The sequence below is a fragment of the Anas platyrhynchos genome, chromosome 1 (genome assembly GCF_047663525.1).
Source record: "Anas platyrhynchos isolate ZD024472 breed Pekin duck chromosome 1, IASCAAS_PekinDuck_T2T, whole genome shotgun sequence".
NCBI lineage: Eukaryota > Metazoa > Chordata > Aves > Anseriformes > Anatidae > Anas > Anas platyrhynchos.
Genome location: NC_092587.1, coordinates 28,491,845 through 28,504,403, shown reverse-complemented (window position 1 = coordinate 28,504,403; position 12,559 = coordinate 28,491,845). Strand labels below are relative to the sequence as shown.

Genomic DNA, 12,559 nt, shown 5'->3' with positions numbered 1-12,559 from the left:
GAGGGAAGTGGAGAAGTCGGAGAAACTGAGTTTATAGGGGAGAGAGGGCTGTTACCTCTGACTGTGTACCAGGATCCTGCAATTCCTGTCCTTCCGCAACATCTGAGATTAGACCTCTGTGCTAGGGGCCAAGAGAGCTGCTCAGCCTCCAACTTCCTCAGTCACCTTGTCCAAGACCCCATCTCGAGCTAGCTGAGGAGGGCATTAGACACCGCAAAGCAACCTTCAACTTTTGCCAGGCACTTTTTGTTTTGCCGGTAAGTAATAATGCTGGCAGGCCCCAGCTTCCTGCTTCCTCTGCAGGTGCTCGGCACAAAAGCAGGCAGCCAGCTGGGGGCTGGAGGCTTGGACCTGCCACTGAGATTCAGAGCTTGTTCTGTGCTCACCAAAGTTTGAGCTGTCATGCTACATTAGCCATTCTGGGAAAATTCCCTGTAATTTCATATTTGAGGGTATCCATTTTGTTTTGGCTGAGCCATTTCACTGGATACCATTAACGGCCTCACAAAAGTGTCTTGAAGACTACTTTACAAAACAGTTCAAGAACAGGGTATAGCAAATAAATGCTCAGAAGATCCATTCATCATTTTAAAATAGCTATTTTCCTGTGGCACTGCAGCAACTTCAATGAGATGACAACTCCAAAACTGAAGGTGCATCTTCACAGGGGTGTTTATTTTGCATTTAGCTTAGCTGCTGCTCATGAAAGCAGCTGCAATAACAATGCAATAATTAGAGTGCACTGACTGCCAAGACAGTGTTTGTTCCTCACTCTCTTTTGAAGGTGCTCTAAGTTCACTGCTTATTGATGCAGTACAGACAAAAATACACCTTTAAAGTATGGCAGTCCTTCAGTTTTGCTTCACACCAGGAACAAGCAGTCCTTTTGCCATCAGGTGTTATCCAGCTGTGAAGAAAATTACGGGCATTACTTGCACATTCCTGAAATCATCATCACCAGAATATGGCTGTGGTACTCTAGGACTCTGTCAGCCAAAGAAGGGGAAGGAAAGGTTCAGGATGGGCTCTAGAAGTATTCCTTGAAAGGTTAACTGAAACAAGATGCATCTGGCTAGCCAGCAATGTTTTATTAACACAATGAGCTAAAGGCAAATTATAGAAAACCCAAAGAAATTAAAACTGAGATGTTTCATGAGTTCAAAAAGGAAATGAGTTACCTGTGGATTTGAATTTCCTATTTGAAATCTCTGTTTTTTAATGACACTAGCTGGAATTCACACTCCAGCTATATGGGCATTCATGATGCATTTGCTCCTGTGTACGGTGAGGAGTACCCTTCATTGATCAGGGATGCACACATATGGGAGGTCTCTTTCCATCTCCTCTGCTTACTTCCATAAAACCTGTAGGAACCAAATATCTTTAGCATCTCTGCCTTGATACAAAATTAGATTTATATTGGCCACTGTGTTACTGGGAACATATGCAGGCACAGAAGGGGTTATTATATGTGTCATCTCCTTAGGAAACTGTCCAAAACCCAGAGCTCAGCAATATTTTTATTGTATTCCTGGTCTGACAAGCTGGATGGAATTTTGTCAGAGAGCACCCAGCAGAAACCTCTCCTAGCTGCCAACAAAGCTGAGGACAGCTTCTGGTTCACAAAGCTGGCAAGAGAGAAGTTCAAGAGAATTCTGGCATCAACAACCAACTTGTCTATCTTGGTGGTGTTTTTAGTGTGCACACACCTTAGATTTGAGTAATAAAACCTTAAAATAAATGAATTTCTGGAGCAGTCTAGAAGCAACGCAACAGTTAAAGTAGGTTGATTCAGTTTTATCCCTCAGTTGTTGAGATGATACTTATGGCAGATGACTCACAGAATTATGCCATGGTGATAAAGCATTTAATTGCCTAGCTCTACAAGGATTATTGCAACCGTCAAATGAACTTTGTACCTATCTTCAGGATAGGCTAAAGGTACAACTGTAACACTGCCAGACAGCCCTCCCTTCTCATCTGCTCCAGCACATGAAACTACATCTCTGCATGCCAACAGCATTTTGTGAGGGATCAATCTGCCTATGTCATGCTGAGTTCCCACTTACCTTAAATCATTTGTACTTTTTAATACTAGATACAGTCTGCCAATGGAAACCACTGCACAATTAGTACAGTTTACTTCCTGAAGGTATTCTTAGCATGAACTTTCTTCCATGACTTTCCCAAGTATTTCCTGGCCAACATCCTCTGAAAACTCTTCTTCCTTCCCCACTAGATGGGGATGATTGCTGCTGATAGCTCTTCTTGGTCAGAAGTCCACAGCAAAAAAAAATAAAAATTGCCCACCTGCCCGGTGGCCATGCATTGCAGGAGTATACAGCGAGTAATTCTGACCACAGGGTGTCAGATGTGGGGAGAACAAGGAGGGGAACCATTTATTGCCTGCAGTCTAGGGAAGAGGCAAACATCTCTTAACTGAAGGGGGTGGGGAAGTATATCCTTTAAGACACCAAAACAAGAAGTTCATCTTTGTCTTACTGCCTTTCATAGTAATCGAGCTTGATCCATTAGTGTTATCAAGGACTAATTCCTTCTTCCTTGCAAATCTGAATGAGAAAAGAAAAATCAGAGGATAACATGCTTGAACAATACCTAGTAGTTCAATATGCCTGATAGCAAGGATTTTTGGGACTGAATAGGATCTCAGGATTGGAAAGGGAAAGACGAGGAGTTAGCCATGTTATAACCAAAGATAACCACACTATCAGCAAGACTTTGGAAAACAGGGATAAGTGAGGATTCCTCCTGTAGATGAAGGCTTTCTCCCCCACAAGATCTTGGTCCTCAAGATACCTGAAACAAAGAGGGCAGCAAAATGTAAAACTGGAAACTTGTGATCTCTTGGACTTTGACAAATCCATGCAATAATTTCTATAAACATCAAAATTTGATGACTTACTGTTTTTAAGTTTACAAACTTCCCTTTTTAGTGCACTTCATTACAGCAAAATAATTTCTACTTACATTTTTGACAAGAACAAGTGATTTGCATCACATCTGCATAACTGAAAAAAGTTCTACTAACAAGCAACCTTCAGCCAAAGGAGTTCTGTTCTCATATTCATTTCATATTCAGTTTTTCTATGAACTATCTAAAGCGTTTAAAGGCTCCCTGATGTTTCCATGAAATATAGGTGCCAGTGTATAAAGAAAATAATTAAGATCTTAGTGAATTACACTGTATGTTGAAAAGACTCCAAGAGAACATACGCTCAGTTTTCATGAAATTGTATGTTGCATTTCATTAACTGTTCAGGCCCCATATTTTACAATATTAATTAAGTTTCATAGCAACATTCATGACATTTAATAGCAATGCTCATACAATATTAAACAAAGCATTAAAAAGAAATAACAGCCATGAGTTTAATAAATTACAGGAGTGAAAACTTCCTTCCGAAATTTAAGAGAACAGTCATCCTGCTTCATTTGTGTTATATTTCATTAAAGAAAGATAAGCAATGTTTCATGACAGATTTGCAAGATAGGTCTTAAAATTCTCACCAGCCATTCATAAGCCAGCCATTCAAAATTCCACAAAGCGTAAAGACAGCATAGCCACAGCTTAAGTGGAATTTATTTTAAATTATTAATAACAAAAAAATAGCCCCCTCCTGTCATAGCAGGAGTGCTGCTTTGACAGCCCTTGTCAGAGGCCACATAATGCTCTTCCCGTATCTTCCTAGCTGCTCAGAATTTCTACTTCCTTGTCTTGAAGTAGAAAATCTTACCCCTCAAAGACTTTTAAACAGAAATCTCTAGTCTGGCAAGTTGCCTTTCAGATTTCCAAATTCATACTTCATTGTTTCCTTGCAGCTTGTCAGTCAGTAATTCAGCAGTCATTCAGGAGAGGGCTCTGTTGATCAGGGGAGCTGGGGGAGGCAAGGTGGGGCTCCAGGGGGAGGGCCATGAGCTCTACCGAGTACAGTAGCTTCATGAAGAAATGGATACCTTCCAGCACAACACATTGGTGACAAATGGATCACTGTGATAAACCCCACTTTGGAGTACCAAATCTATCAACAAAGAAAGGCACATAGTGCAATAACAATGAGAAAGGTTCTTTAATCACTCCTACCCTATTAAAAACTGGTCACCTCCTACCTGCACCAGCTGTGTTGGCTTTACATCAGTGGAGCACAAGCACAAAACGCAGCTTAGAGCTACCCAGTGGAGGCAGCAGTTTTTGGGTGGTGCTGGTGACTGGCTTCTGCAGGCTGGTATTAGGGATCTGGTATTGGGGTGCTGCTTTGCAAGCAGCTTGTCTCTATGGATGTGATCTACTCAGAGCAAAGTTCTTCAAACAGGGTAGGTTATCCTGAATCTGATGAACCTGTTTCTCCCTTCTTGAGCCATGAAACACCTTTAAGGGGCAGCAAGGGTGTACAGGAAAATTCACTAGAGGATGCTGGCCCATGGCTCCTTGTCTGTCATCTGCTGGAACTGTTGGCAAAGCTGCTTCACTAGCAAAGTGGGGGCTGTAAGGAGCAGCAAATACAAGACCATGTGGGTATTAGCAGTGCTGTGGAGTGGATCACTGTGCCTGACACACACACTAATAATGACCTAGAAACAACTGGCAAGCTCAAGAGGAGGGAGGTCATGGAGAGGTGTTGGTAGTCTTATACCCCACAGCCATTCTGTGCACTCACTTCATCCCAGGGTACACTGTTAACTGGACCTTCATAAGCTCTACAATAAGCTCTAAAATAAGTAGGTAAGCATTACCTTCTCTTTTTTCCCTTTGTTTTTCAATATTTTGTTGTACTTGGCTATCAGTGCTTGTGGATGGTGATATAGTATGAAGCATATTATATAATGTAACTAGTATGGAGTATTTTAAATAATCCTACCATAATGTTAAAGCCCTCAGTCAGTAAGGTTTAATACTGAAGGAAAGTGTTGTGTGTGCTGGACAATAAGAATATCTTCCTTAGCTTATTAGTTGCTTAAGGAAAGCTTCTTCTAATGGGAATTTGTATGAGGCTAATTCGTAATTTGGCCATGATGAAGAAATTAGTACAGTAAAGGGAGTACTTAAAACTAATTTTTTGGTTCCTCCAAAGAGGAACATACTTATTCTTCGTGAGAGGCCTTCACATATCCTCAGATCCTCACGTGGACAAGTTAGGGCTGAACGAAGTCTGCTGTGATTCCTGTGAGCATGAAGCAATTGAATCCCACACTGTTTTACTATTTTCTGTGTATGAATGAGAGGTCTGCTGCTGACATTTGTGATTCAGACTCTAACACTGACCGCTTTCTCTATCAGCGACCGAACTGCTTTGCTATAAATATTTAATAGTAATGTTTAATATTTCCAGACATGACAGAGCTGAAGCACTGAAGTGACCTGATTCTTTTTTTCTTCATTTTTTTTTAATGTGTGTGGTGGTTGAGAGAGGAAATTCTCCTGCTTACTTCTTGGAAAAGAGTAGAACAAAATGACAACCACATAAATAAATAAATAAATAAAAAGATAATAAAAAAAATAGAGTTGTCATAAGGTACCACAAATGCCTGGAAAGCACTGCTGACTGTAGGATGTTCCTGTGAAACCATTTTGTGCCAGCTCATTAGAGGGCTTTGGCAAGGATATTTGGCATAAAATAGGTTTTATTTAGAATTAGGAACTCTGCTGCCCTGTTCTTGGCAAGAAATGAACTTGCAAATTAAACTGTCTTGTAATATAATGACATTACCTTGTGTTATGAATCATTGTAGAATTAGAAACGTTGATCTGAATAAGAAATAAAACTTCTTACAAAGTGGAGAAACATGGACAGCTAACATTCAGGGAAAGCACATAGATACAAGTGACGAATGCATTGCTTGCTGTCACAGATGAAAGCAGTTCTTGAGGTCTAAGCCTGTGTTCAACACTTAAATCCTTTTTTTGCTAAGGCTTTCAGTTACTCCAGTGGTTGCTTCAGTGGTTATATTTTTTCAGGTTCACTTTCTTAAAAAAAAAAATAAAAAGCTTTCTTCACTGGACATCTCAGGTGACATAATATTAAAATTTTATATTTGCCAGGGGCTTACTTTTCAATTATAGCAAGTTTGAAAAGTCTAGGTTAGGTGGAAGAAAGTTTCAAATGCAGGAGGACAGAGGCTGGGCATGTGATGCCTCTCTAAATGTTTGATGAAACATAGGGCTCAGTTCTGGCTACCCATGGGGAAAAAACCCACAGGGATGGTTGTGAATTTCTCGAGCAACTCACTGAGTATAGCTTTGCTTTAGTTTCTGAAGTGAATTCAATGCTTTTAAATCAAACGTGCAAAAAGCCTAAATCGGTCTTCAGGGTTTGTGCCCCCTTTATAAGAAATGGATGCATTTTAGGTGTGATAATCTCATCTCCCTCAGTGTGCCTGAGACTCATAGAGTTACAAGTGGAGAGAGTTTCCCTGATATTTTCTTGCAAATCTTTTTCTCAGATCAAAGACAGCATCCAGTGCCCTGAAGAAAGCCAGGTTACGGAGCACTACAGCTATTTTCCTCTAGCCTGAGCATACAGGAGCGCAGTATGCTTTCATGCAGTTGTTGTGCTTTAGCATTCATGAGCGTCCTTATGAAGTCAAGCTGTGAGTCACATGCTGTGTCACACTACAGGGAAGAAGAATATCAGTTGTATAGCATTCTTAATCATGAGGAGAAATGGATTTGCCTAAATGAATATGCAAATATCAATACAGAATAAAATTGAGTTCTTCCTGATGTGCAAAATGCCCTGGTGAAAAACATTTTACTGTATCGATGCTTGACTTCAGGAGATTGTCCCTTATGAAAGGAAGAAGAAGAAAGAAAGGGTAAAGAAAAGTAATTAAATTTCTTCTTACATTATGTTATTATTGAAACTGATGGTATTTTGCTAGTTTGGAGAAGTGTAGCTGACACGAAGCTTTTACAGCATACTTTGACATTTAAAACACAGCTTCCTGTGTTTGCATTCGTGCATGGTTTCCTGAGATGAAGGGTGGTAAATAAATACTTGCTGCTGTTTTCCTGCATACACCATGAGGATGTACCGGATGGGATTTGTTCTACAAAAAGGCAAGTTGCTTCTGGAGCCTTAAACACCCTTGCCCTAATAAATCAACAGGTGTTTGGCAAGGAGGCAGGAGTTTTCCTTCTGACCCCAAACTTGGCATTGAGAGCTATTTACCCATGGTGTGGGAGGTCACAGTTTGCTGCCTGCTACTACTCAGTGAGAATGGATGCCACCACCCCCAGATGTCAAAGTGCTTGCTGGAACATCTGTTCCATGCCTCATCTCGATATTTCACTTTGGCCTGGTAGCATGGGCTGGCTCAGGGAAAGATGCTGTGTGATGTCCTGAGTGGGGAAACCTCCTCCCAAACAGCTTTAAACACTGTGCTGAAGTAACTGGAATGCTGGCAGGTGAGGCCAGATTTCCAGCACCCTTAGTGAGCACTTGAGCCAGTTGTCTAGTCAAATGGCAACATCTTTCCTCTCTTACCAGCTCGTGTCTAGAGCACGTGTTTGAAGGTCTTGTCTGATCAGACTCATGAGGTCAGGTTTTCCAGGAGGAAACCCTTGGACCGAGAGGAGCTTGTAATGCTGGGCTGGGTGGTTTGGTACGCAGGCCCCTGTGGACTGGGGGCTTCCAGCCAGACACAGCAGAAGCATAGAGGGGATACAGAAGTTCCTTTGACAGCTGCAGGCATTGGCAGAGTTCAGACCTTGGGTCTCAGGATAGACGAGGTGTAAGCAGTGGCACTGCAGCAGGGATCTGAATGTGGTGCCCCTTCACAGCAAACTGCTCTGCCTGCTACCCCTGCATCCATAGCCACCTTACTGCCAGCAGTGCCACTGTATCTCTTGTCCTCTTCTCCTTCTCTTTCTCTCAGCATGTTTTCAAAATGCCATTTTAATGGTGAAACGGAGCTCCAGGCGCTAACTGAAATGTTTGGCTCCAGAACAGGCTTCAGAGATTCCGGTCTCAACCTGCTCACCTGCCTGTGGCTGGGCTTTCGGCACTTCCCCGTGCTCCGTGAGTGGTGTGCTTCTTGGCCTGGGGCCTGGGAGCCTGCCTGGGTGCCTTGTTTTCCTCACACATCTGTGACTTGAAGCCCTGGGATAGGGCAATGCTACACCTTCACATCACACACCAGGAGCGTGCAGAGGCCCTGGCCTGGCCCTCCTTCCATGTGAGCTTGGTGGGCAGCTCCTCTCCAGACCCATTGCACGATATCTTTGGGGCTGGCAAACAGCTCTGGTAGAGAAAGGTGCTGCTTCTGCACATGGAGGAAGGCCATAGTGGTGGATTTGCTTCAGTGGTGGAATGATGAAGTGAAGTGCTAGCTGTGTCCTGCTGCCTATCTCCTAAACACCCAGTCTTAAAGTATGTTACAGCTGCCATTTGATATGGCTTTTTGGTAAATATACCAATGTCCAGGTCTGTAGGATGCATAGTTGGCAGAAGCACCTGTGTGGCTCTACTGAACAGTGCTGATACAGGATGACCACACTCATGTGAGCAGCAGGGTGCTTCCACCTGCTGCAGGTCAGCTTGGAGGATGTTCCACTCCTGCTGGCGTTACCATTCCCTTCTTGATGTGGGAGGGTGTTTGGGGTAAGCCTAATGGCTTGAAAGAGGAATTGTAGCTGATCTAAGCACTCAAACCAAGACCTGTGGTTTGAAGATAACAAGATAAATATATGAAAAATGACAGATGGATGAGTTGGAATGTGCTGTGAACTGACAGCTTTGTGACCAGTTCTGACTTATTTCCCTTTTGTGGTCTGAAGCTGAGTGCCTCATAAATCCTAAAGACATCAAAACTGTAACTAACATAGCAGAAACTATTCAAGATCTCTGGAAATTTAAGGAGCAGTTACTGTAACTAGAAAAGAAGAGAGTGAATGTGTAATGACTTCCCTCACCAAAGTGATATTTTGGGTATTTATTTCAGTTTCGATGTTGTAGGTTGACTCAGCACACTGGCACAGTTGTGAGCACTGGCGGTCACACAGTGACTGTCTGAAAGTCTGACGTGGACCCGAAAATGAAAGTCATTTCACAGTTTATGGTTCTGTTTTACGGATGAATCTTAAAGACCCTGTTAACCTCCAGCAGATGGCTGATAATGCCCTCATGCTCTGCCAGCCATGAGGCACGTGGCTCCCCAGGCAGACCGGAGGGCTGCAGGCTCTTCAGGTGGGAGGAGAACCTGAACTGACAACAAGAGGAGTCCTGGCCTTGGGTTACCAGCTTGGTATTTCAGAGCCCTTGGTGCAGCTGCTGTCCATGAATCTGTCCCTTATCTCTTTAATTCAAGTATCTGCAACAGGCTCTGGTAGGACTAGCAGCCTAACTCCCTGTTAAGGTTACTCGGTGAGGAGCTGGGGAAAGAGTCACAAAATGAACTACAGTAATGCTGCCCAGCTGCAAATTAATATATAGCATCATGCAGTGACCAACAAACCTTCTCTCCAGGGTAAATGCTAACTTTTCAGTGGCAGTTCTTTGCTGTGCATAGCAATTTCCCAGTTGTCATCAACTCATTATTTATTTATTTTTTTCTCAGAAGAGCCACAGGGCACCTGCTGCTTAGCAATGAATTCCAGACAAGTACTAAGGTCTAGCTATTGAAAAGTGTTTTTATTGTTTGTTTTATAAAAACAAACAAAACCCACCAAAACTCCAAAATGGAATTAGAAACTTCAGAAGAGGTTCTTGGGAGTACCACACATGCTAAATTTAAGTTTGGCATCCCCGGCAGGGCAGTTTGCTTACCCAGAACTGAAGGTGCCTGAATACTCCGCATGTGTAACAAGTCTCCGTCAGCTAATTCTGGTGTGTGTGCACCCTTTTTTGTGCGTCAGGACCAGGCTGGTCTGCTTCCTCCTGTCTCTGGGTGGAACCTGTCTGCTCTGCCTTGTCCACACAGGAGCTCACCCCATTGTGCATTTTCTGTACTTGAGATGAGGTAGACGGTACGTCAGCCATCGGAATCCTTCCTGATAGTTATCTTAGCTATGCTGTTTTTATCCACCTATGCCACACAAGCAGACACTACAAAATATAATTTCACTTCCTGCCCTAAGCCAAGCCGTCTTCTGGTACGTCTGGGCGCGAGACAAACAGGATGCGGGGCACTTGCTGGACGTCCTGCCCCGCTTCCCGCCCGGCTTTCAATGGGGCTGTAGTTCATGTACCTCATGCGTGTAGGCCAGCGCTGCGCTCGCTCTATGTTCATAAAACCTCTTGTCAGAATGTGCTAGGCCTTTAGAGAATCTGTTTCTCTGAGGAATGTTAGGTATTAGAGACCTGGCTTGAACTCAGCAGGGAAGGACGCACCATTCAGGAGAGGTTCAGGTTGGAAATGAGGAGACATTTCTTCTCAGAAAGAGCAGTCAGGCACTGGGACGGGTTGCCCAGGGAGGTGGTGGTGTCACTGTCCCTGGGGGTGTTCAAGGAAAGGTTGGACGTGGTGTCCACTAAAGGGTTTAGTGGATGACATTGGTGGTAGGGGGATGTTTGACCAGATTTTCTCAGAGGTCTTTTCTCTTAATGATTCTGATTCCTTATCTAGAGAAGCACATGGAGCCTGAGAGTAAAAATGAGTCAGAGACCCGGCTTAAATAGACTGAGCCACCTTCCTTGCCAGTGATGGCAGGAAATGGGAAGGTTCCTTGGTGCTACAGCTGGCATTTTGTGCACAAACACTACTGTGCCTGAGGGTATGGGTCAGCCACTGTTGCCCTTGTACTACACAAACCCCACTAGCTAGGCCAGCTGTTGCTGTATAGCAATTACTGGTTTCAGGCACTGTATTTAAAAATAAAACTTATCTTTTTTTTTTAATAGAAACCTTCTCTATAGCAGTAAATAAACAGTGTCCGGACCCAGAAATGAAATGTGACCACCTATCCTGTTGGTGTGTAAGGCTGGGCCAAAACTGACCAGACCTGAAGCCTCTCTGTAGCTGTAGGTCTACGAAGTCTGTTCTAGCCACAGCTCTGGATCAGGCCCAACTGTTAGTATTTCTTTTCCTCCAGGTTTTCCTTTTTTCTTCTGCCATTTCCTTTCTGGAAAATAAGTAGCCTTTCTCTAAGGATAAAATCTTCATACTCTTTTGCAAGGCAGAATAAATCTTTAGGGCTTTCAGCTATATAAACCTGATCCGTCAGGTTCCCCCCCAAACCCCCCCATCTCTCTTAATGGATCTCATGCATTTATAATACACTCAGTACCATGGTATCTAGGGACCTTATGCACAATTTATAAAGCAAACATTATTTTATTTTTTTTGCAAAAACTTTCTACTTCTCTTCTGGCTCTTGCCAATCTCCAAATCAGGCTGTTCTCTTTGATTTGCAAAAGAAGTGAGTTGTCTGTTTTATGGTCTGATACAGACTGTTCTCCAGTATCCTGGCCTCGTGTTTGAGGGATGGCAAAGTCAGGTTCAGGTTGCTTTGTTTTACCAGCAGACATTAATTATAGAACTGTCTATCTTAAACAGAGCTTGATATGTTTCTCTGTCAGCTTCAGCATGGGCAAGTCAGTGCTGGCAGTCCCTAGCTCAGTTCAAAGCAGTAACTGAGGTAGGACCCCAAAATATTTCAATGTACCCTGAGATGGTGATACTATTACTACAGAGAAAACAGTGTTAATGAGGACTGAAATTTTAAATTGCCATATCATTGGTTGGAGGCAGCTGCATGCACGGATTTGGAGCAGCTTCCTACTTGGTAACCTAAGCAGTTTGTCACCTTGCAGGGTGACTGACCCTTCACAAGTGCCTGACGTGTGCATCTGGTTGTGTGCGGACATTGCACCCAGTTTGGACCTGAATCTCCAAAGGTGAGCTCTTTAACACTGAAGGCGTTTGTTTTTAGTTTTTTTTTTTTGGATCCAGCCTTTTAATCTCCTGGCTTATGAGAGCATGTTTGTATTTCACTTTGTAGTGACTGGTGCACAATGTATTCAAGAGCTGATGAAGCCCAGCTGTGGACAGCACTGGATCAGTAGGAACAGGGATCAGAGCCTTTGTATTTGTTCCAAATCAATGTGCTTGATTTTTACTTGCTAATTTATTTGCTACAAAATGTTGTGGGCTTTTCTTAATATTAGCATTTTTCATCCTACATACTAGTCAAGTGCAACTAAATACTGTATTATCGATGAGTCTGTTTTATCTTTCTTCCTAACCAACAATTGCAGGATTTCAACAACAGAAGGCTTTCTGAAAACAGGTCAGTGTTCAAGAGAGCTGAATTTAAAGAGCTTTTTAAAATTAAATTCTTATGCCACAGTAATGGCATAAATAAAATCTATTTACTAGGTGTTCTAGGTTACTTTATTTTCCAACAAAAATATGTAACAGCACCAAAGGAGAAACATGATTTGAACATTTTTAAGTTCATAAAAATCTTTGAGTCAAATTTGATTTATTTTTTTTTTTTGGTGTCTTAACACTGCTAATGGTGCGGTGACTGCCTCCACAGTTCTGCATACCAGCTGGGCACTGCTGTGCCCATCACCTGCACCTCACACTAGCAGCTCTGCTT

At 42.8% G+C, this 12,559-nt stretch overlaps 1 long non-coding RNA gene across 1 annotated transcript; it reads left to right on the top strand.

Annotated features, from left to right (window-relative positions):
* The first annotated feature begins 4,150 nt into the window (after nucleotides 1-4,150).
* On the top strand, nucleotides 4,151-12,438 carry LOC113843654 (uncharacterized). The gene is made up of 3 exons (XR_003497311.2): nucleotides 4,151-4,332; nucleotides 11,769-11,852; nucleotides 11,957-12,438. It is a non-coding gene; the product is annotated as an uncharacterized lncRNA (long non-coding RNA).
* Nucleotides 12,439-12,559: the final 121 nt, after the last annotated feature.